This window comes from Homarus americanus, unplaced genomic scaffold (genome assembly GCF_018991925.1).
Source record: "Homarus americanus isolate GMGI-L3 unplaced genomic scaffold, GMGI_Hamer_2.0 scaffold32757, whole genome shotgun sequence".
Classification (NCBI taxonomy): Eukaryota; Metazoa; Arthropoda; class Malacostraca; order Decapoda; family Nephropidae; genus Homarus; species Homarus americanus.
Window position 1 is genome coordinate 12,501 of NW_024752489.1, and position 8,296 is coordinate 20,796.

Below are 8,296 nucleotides of genomic sequence, written 5' to 3' on the forward strand. Positions count from 1 at the left end.
CTTTTATTTGTAAGTACAATATAAAGTATCGTTTATTAGTGATATTTACAGTAGTAGTTTTATATAGACTATTGCGTGTGTCTGTCTGTCTGTCTGTCTGTATGTATTTAGGTGTGTGTGTGTGTGTGCGTGTGTGTATATTCTTATGTGTAAGTGCGTGTCTGTCCGTCTCTTTATGTGTATAGGTTTGTGTATGTGCATGTGTGTTTGTGTCTGTCTGTCGGTATGTATATAGTGTATGTGCATGTGTGTGTATGTGCGAATGTGTATATGTGTATATGTGTTTGTATATCCACTTCAAATTCCCCAGCACATCCCTTGCTTAAATCTCTCTCTCTCTCTCTCTCTCTCTCTTCTTCTTCCCACACAGAAACCAGAAAAAACAATAATGATGAGAAAGAACGAAAACACGGCAGAGAGAGAGAGAAGGAGAGGAGAGAGAGAGAGAGAGAGAGAGGAAAGCATCGTTATTACTCCCGCTCATTATAAGACTCTAGATAGCAATTTGAAGACATTAGTTATTTACAAACCCTTTTAATATCTCGTGTCAATAATTTCCTAATAATACTTGTTTCGTTTATTATCATCTCAAGTATAATAGTAGTAATATGTAAATTTGGATGATAATAATGATATATAAATAATAATAATTAACATAGGTGATACAGGTATGGTAAATAAACCCACAAATATGACTGACTTAACTAAACAATGAAATGAAAAACAAATGAGAGGAAAAAGAATTAGCCATCGATTTGTTTATTTCATCGTTTAAGAAAATTCCAATGATGAATCGCATAATAAAAGTTAAATTAAAACACGAAAAAACAATAATAATATTTTCTTGAGTATTTACATTCGTTTAGGTTATTAGGGAGAGAAAAACCATAAACATTTTGATATCCCGACGCCGCCTGGACAAACACTCGCTGTCGGAATGTTGGTCTGGTGATGAAAACAAAAACAACAACAAAGATCTTTTCAGAGGCGTTGTCTCGGGTTTGTTGTGAGTTTTTTTGTCAAAGTTTTCAGGTAATGTTTGTTTTGTTAAAGGGTGAGTGAGGGAGGTAGTGAGGGGGGGCTTGGTGAAGGAGTGAGTGGTGGGAGAGGGAGTGATGGAGGGATGGGTAGGTAGGGAAGGAGTTTGTGGTGTAGGGAGGGTGGTGAGGAAAGGAGGAGGGATTGTGTGGGGATGGAGAGAGAGAGAGAGGGAGGGAGGGGTGGGTCGTCTCTCTCTTCACTGACCAGGATATGGAGGAGGAAATTTCCCAAATTGAAGAAAAATGTAAAATGATAAGTGTGTGTGTGTGTGTGTGTGTGTGTGGAGAGAGGGATTTGTTTTATATGTACACACGCACACACACGTACACACGCGCACACACACACGCGCACACACACACACACACCTCTACAATCACCCCCCAGTCTATACACCTGGTTGACCTTGTACACCTGTAAATAATGCCCAATAGACCTCACGTTAAGGTATATACTGTTATTGGTATTGACTCTTGGATGGGGCTTCACTCACCAACTCTATCTACCTCCAACCTCCAACCTCCAACCTCCAACCTCCAACCTCCAACTTCCAACCTCCAACCTCCAACCTCCAACAACTCCACCTTCAACCTCAAGCATCAACACTTGCTGGAGTCGACGTATCTGACCCTTGTAAAAATCACCATTACGATAACTAGTTCTTGATCAGTAAATCAGCAACAGGAGTGATCAACAGTATTGGTTGAGTTTTGAATCAGCTATTTGCAAAAAACAAAAAACAAAAACATGAATAAATCAAAGGAAAAAAAATAACGAAAATTGAATAGCAATCATAAAACGATGCTGACAGAATAACATAAAAGCATTTGGATACGATCTTGATATGTCATAATAATAATATAAAGCAAGATATAACACAGTATAAGTATATGAATATCTTATACATACACACATACATATATATATATATACATCCCAGGGTGTGGGTACGAACGAACGAGAGGAGTAGGAGAGTGAGAAGAAGAAGCAGTAAAGATTGAGGGTGTAGTCCACCATAATATATTTCTCTCATTGTTATGGGTACTTAGGAGACGCAGTGCATCAATAATGTGTGTGTTTGTATCTGGAGGGGCTGCAGGGGTGTCTTATACTTACCAACACAGATAATATTTACACTTTAATACCGGGACCACCGCAAGATAAGCATCGGGCCATTCGTCTTGGTGGTGGTGCTCGACCCGTGTCTTCTGTTCTACATCACTTTTAACTACCAACGCATTCTTCTCAACTTACTGCTCTACTGACTTTAACAGCCAACTTTTGACAGCCAATTTTTGACAGCCAATTTTTGACAGCCAATTTTTGACAGCCAACTTTTGACAGCCAAATTTTAACAGCCAATTTTTTATAGCCAACTTTTGAAAGCCAATTTTTGACATCATTTTGACAGCCAATTTTTGACAGCCAACTTTTGACAAACATTTTAACAGCCAAATTTTGACAGCCAAATTTGACAGCCAACATTAACACAGAGAGCTTACTGTACTTAACTTGACAGATAAAAAAATAAATAAAAAAAAAAAAGTCGCAAGACACCGCACATTCTCCTACAATAACTGACACCATCCTACGATACCCTGACACCATTCTACGATACCTGACACCATTCCACGATACCTGACACCATTCTACGATACATTGACACCATTCTACGATACCTGGGATAATTCATCTCTACGATACCCGACACCATCTCTACGACATGTATTCTACACCATCTCCACGATACCCGACACCATCTCTACGATACCTGACACCATTCTACGATACCCGACAATCTACGATACCCACACCATTCCACGATACCCGACACCTATCTACGATACCTGACACCATCTCTACGACACTCCGACACCATCTCTACGACACCGGACACCATTCCTCTGATACCTGACATTCATTCCCCATTATTACCTGACACCATTCTACGATACCTGACATCATTCTACGATACCTGACACCATTCTACGATACCTTGACACCATTCTACGATACCTGACACCATTCTACAGCAACACGGGCTACGATACCTTGGTCCCCTGCAGTTACATTAACATACTGGGCGGGGCAGCGTCAGTGAAGAGGCGATGAGGCAATATAATTCTATTCTTTTCTTGGCCTAGAATGTGATGTTTTTATTTCCAACATTCCCAACATATATTTCCAACATTCTCTCGTAAACATTTCCAACATCCTCATAAAACATTTCCAACATCCTCATAAACATTTCCAACATCCTCATCAAACATTTCCAACATCCTCATCAAACATTTCCAACATCCTCATAAAACATTTCCAACATCCTCATCAAACATTTCCAACATCCTCATAAAACATTTCCAACATCCTCATCAAACATTTCCAACATCCTCATAAACATTTCCAACATCCTCATAAAACATTTCAACATCCTCATCAAACATTTCCAACATCCTCATAAACATTTCCAACATCCTCATCAAACATTTCCAACATCCTCATAAAACATTTCCAACATCCTCATAAACATTTCCAACATCCTCATAAAACATTTCCAACATCCTCATAAAACATTTCCAACATCCTCATCAAACATTTCCAACATCCTCATAAAACATTTCCAACATCCTCATCAAACATTTCAACATCCTCATAAAACATTTCCAACATCCTCATAACATTTCCAACATCCTCATAAAACATTTCCAACATCCTCATAAACATTTCCAACATCCTCATAAACATTTCCAACATCCTCATAAACATTTCCAACATTCTTGTTACTGAAGCAGAGAAAAATCACATAATATTCAACACTTACATTATTATCATACCTAAAGTGCTTTGGTCTTCAGGGTGTGGCTAGGGTGTGGTTGTGGCGTGTAGTATGGGTGTGGTGTGGGTGTAGTGTGGGTGTGGCTAGGGTGTGTGGCGTGTGGTGTGGGTGTGGCTAGGGTTGGGTGTGACTTGGATGTTTGTGTGGTGTGGGGGTGTGGGTGTGCTTGGGTGTGGGTGTGGCTTGGATGTGGGTGTGGCTAGGTGTGGGTGTGGCTAGGATGTGGGTGTGGTTAGGGTGTTGGTGTGGCTATGGTGTGAGTGTGGCCTGGTTGTGGTTAGGGTGTGGTTGTGACTAGGATGCGGGTGTATCTAGGAGGGGTGTGGCTGGGGTATGGTGGGGTGTGGGTGTGGCTAGGGTGAGAATGTAACTCACCTACATTCATCTACCTCACCCCATCACGCTCAACAATTACCACCACGCTCAACAATCATCACCACGCTCCCACAATCATCACCACGCTCCCACAATCACCACCACGCTCCAACACTCACCACCACGCTCCAACAATCACCACCACTCTCCAACAATCACCACCACGCTCCAACAATCACCACCACGCTCCAACAATCACCACCACTCTCCAACAATCACCACTACGCTCCAACAATCACCACCACTCTCCAACAATCACCACTACGCTTCAACAATCACCACCACTCTCCAACAATCACCACCTATATCTACCAACTACTCCGCATCAGCCAATAGCAGTCAGCCATATGATACAACCAAATACCACACACCAGGCTCTGTGTTCAACCATATTAATTGTCCTTCTCTACCAACTGCCTTAATAATAATAATAATAATAATAATAATAATAATAATAATAATAATAATAATAATAATAAAACAACAACAACAACAACAACAACAACAATAATAATAATAATAATAATAATAATAATAATAATAATAATAATAATAATAATAATAATAATAATAATAATAATAATAATACTCAAAACCAAAACAAAAATACTCAAAAAAATATCGTTCGTGCTATGAATCCGACTTAGCATGTTGTCTCCTCCTCCACAGTAAATCCAGCTTCGGCCGTCTACTTTAGGTCATGTATTGGCAGATGGAGGGACAACCGACATCCCCTAACCCACGGGCGGTCCGGGATGGATAAATTATGCCCACACGACCATGGCATCCACCGCCAGCTCCCTCCCCGGGATAATTTATACCTTGGGCGGGAAGCTGGCATACTTTGTCCCTCCGTTCTCGTACCCAAGATCCGTTTTTAATCCGAATAAATCCACCCTATTCTTCATGAGGGCTGGGGGCATTGAGTATGGGCATAAATTAGGGTTCAGTGATTGGTGATTGTGGTGGTTAACGAGGGGATTGTGGTAACGAGGGTGGGTGTACCGACAGGTGAAGGCGTGGATGTGGATGTGTTGGTGCCGTGGGGGAGCTGTGAGACGCCACAAGGCCCCCGTGCTGTCCTGCAGATGATAATGAAATGTTATGATCACTGGTGGCCAGACGCCTCTCTCTCTCTCTCTCTCTCTCTCTCTCTCTCTCTTTTAGTCGGAGGGGGGGGGAGGTTGTTGTGAAAGGTGGTTGTTGAGATAGTTGTGGTTGTGAGGGTACTGACAATTGTGGTGGTGGTTGTGGTGTAGACATCCATTGGATTGTGGTGGCGATGATGGTAGATTATAATTATTATGGTGATCTTGGTAGTAGTGTTGTAGTGCTGGTGGTTATGAGTGGTTGTAGTGATGGTGATTGCAAGGAATAGTTATCGTACTGATGGAGCAAATAAATGCATCCACCACTATCACTATCATCACCACCATCATTACCACCACCAACACCATCATAAACCTCACCATCAATCACAGCACTCATCATATTCAACCAAATAAATCATCACTATCACCATCGTATTCACACTACCACAACCACCACTACCACAATCATTGCTGGAACACCATTAGTATCATAAGTCAGGATTGTCACCATCCCATATAGTGCCATTATAGTTAAAGGTATAAACACCATTATCGTCACTGTGTACACACACACACACACACAGCCGGTACACTAGCCCCTACGATTCCTTTCCTCCACTCTATCTATCCCTCACATCTCCTCCCTGCCAGTAATTCCTAGTACTCCTCCTCCCTGTTACCCTCCTTCATTCCTCCCCAGTACTCCTCCTCTTTTCATTCTCTTCCCCTAGTAGCATCCCTCCTTCATTCCTCCCCCAGTACTCCCCCTCCCCTCCCCAGTACTCCCTCCTTCATTCCTCCCCAGTACTCCCTCCTTCATTCCTCCCCAGTACTCCCTCTTTCATTCCTCCCTCCTTCATTCCTCCCCAGTACTCCCTCCTTCATTCCTCCTCAGTACTCCCTCCTTCATTCTTCCTCAGTACTCCCTCCTTCATTCTTCCCCAGTACTCCCTCCTTCATTCCTCCTCAGTACTCCCTCCTTCATTCCTCCCCAGTACTCCCTCCTTCATTCCCCCTCAGTAATTCTCCTTCATTCCTCCCCCAGTACCTTCCTATTCCTCCCAGTACTCCCTCCCTTCATTCCTCCCCCCAGTACTCCCCTCCTTCATTCCTCCCCCAGTACCCTCCCTCCCCCAGTACTCCCTCCCTCCCCAGCACTCCCTCCTCATTCCTCCGCAGCATTCTCTTTCATTCCTCCCCAGTACTCCCCCTCCTTTCATTCCTCCCCAGTACTCCCCCTCCCTCTCCCCAGTACTCCCCTCCCCTGTAGCACTCCCTCCTTCATTCCTCCGCAGTACCTCTTCATTCCTCCCAGTAATTCTCCTTCATTCCTCCCTCAGTACTCCCTCCTTCATTCCTCCCTCAGTCTCCCTCCTTCATTCCTCCTGGGTACTCCCCTCCTCATTCCTCCTCCCCAGTGTCCTCCTTCATTCCTCCCTAGTGATCCTCCCATTCTCCAGTACTCCTTCTATTCCTCCTCCCTCAGTGTTCCTCTCCTTTCATTCTCTTCCTCAGTACTCCCTCCTTCATTCCTCCCCAGTACTCCCTCCTTCATTCCTCCTCAGTACTCCCTCCTTCCAGTACTCCCTCCTTCATTCCTCCTCAGTACTCCCTCCTTCATTCTTCCTCAGTACTCCCTCCTTCATTCTTCCCCAGTACTCCCTCCTTCATTCCTCCTCAGTACTCCCTCCTTCATTCCTCCCCAGTACTCCCTCCTTCATTCCCCCTCAGTACTCCCCCTCTCCCTCACCCCTCCCAGCATGGGGTCAGCGAGGCGCCGTGGGCCAGGTTACCCCAAGGTCAGCATTCTGTCAGCTTGTGACCCCCCACGGTCAGCCCCGGGCCCGAGGTGGTACTCCGCGGGGGACTAAGAGCACCCCATGTGTCGCTGGTGCACACTATGTGTTGCTGGTCCACCATATGTGTCGCTGATACACCCCCATGTGTCTCTAGTACACCACATGTGTCGACGGTATACCACATGTGTCGCTAGTACACCTCATGTGTCGCTTGCACACCCCCATGTGTTATTGGTGCACCTCATGTGGCACACGTACACCCCATGTGTCACTAGTACACCTCATGTGTCACAAGCACACCCCATGTAACACTGGTGCACCCACATGTGTTTCTGATATACCCCGTGAGTTGCTGGTGCGCCCCATGTGTGGTTGGTACACTCTCTGTTCACTCACAATGCCATGTGTCAAAAGATGAGTCCCTTTTTGTTGTGTGTGTGTGTGTGTGTGTGTGTGTGTGTGTGTTTATACAATATACTGCACACACGTTAAACCCATGGAGGAGGCCCCTACAGGTTCACATCTTCCACACACACACACACTAAATGTAACACAGATAAATCAGTGTTAAAGGCGCTTCTAAAAAACCCTTTCACGTGCGTGCATCATCACAATAACAACCACCACCACAATAACAACCACCACCACTAATACCAACATAATTCAATTCTCATTCTCAATTCTCCACTCCCACTCACCCCAAATCTCAATTATCAGCACCCATCTTGGCTATTTTAATTACCATATTGACGTTATAACTTACTTATGTAACGAGGCTCTCCGTTAACGCTCTCAGTTACGTCCTACGCCGAGAGAGGTAGAGGGTGATCTGGAGACGTGTTTGTGAGAGTCCATGTTAAAATTATAAACAGCGACGGAGGAGGAGGAGGGAGAGAGGGAAGGGATCACTAACAGCAGGAGGAGGAGTAGGTAGGAGTAGATAGGAAGAGGAGGAGGAGGAAGAGTAGGTAGGAAGAGGGGGGAAGAGGAGGAAGTGGGTGGAAGTTACTCTATGATTCTGATCTTCCATCTATAAGGTAAGAAATATGTGTACAGCTGGATTTTTCTCGCGTGTTCAAGACCTTATGACTGTATCTTGAACACACACACACACACACACACACACACATTTACGTTTATACACAACTTTCCTGGGC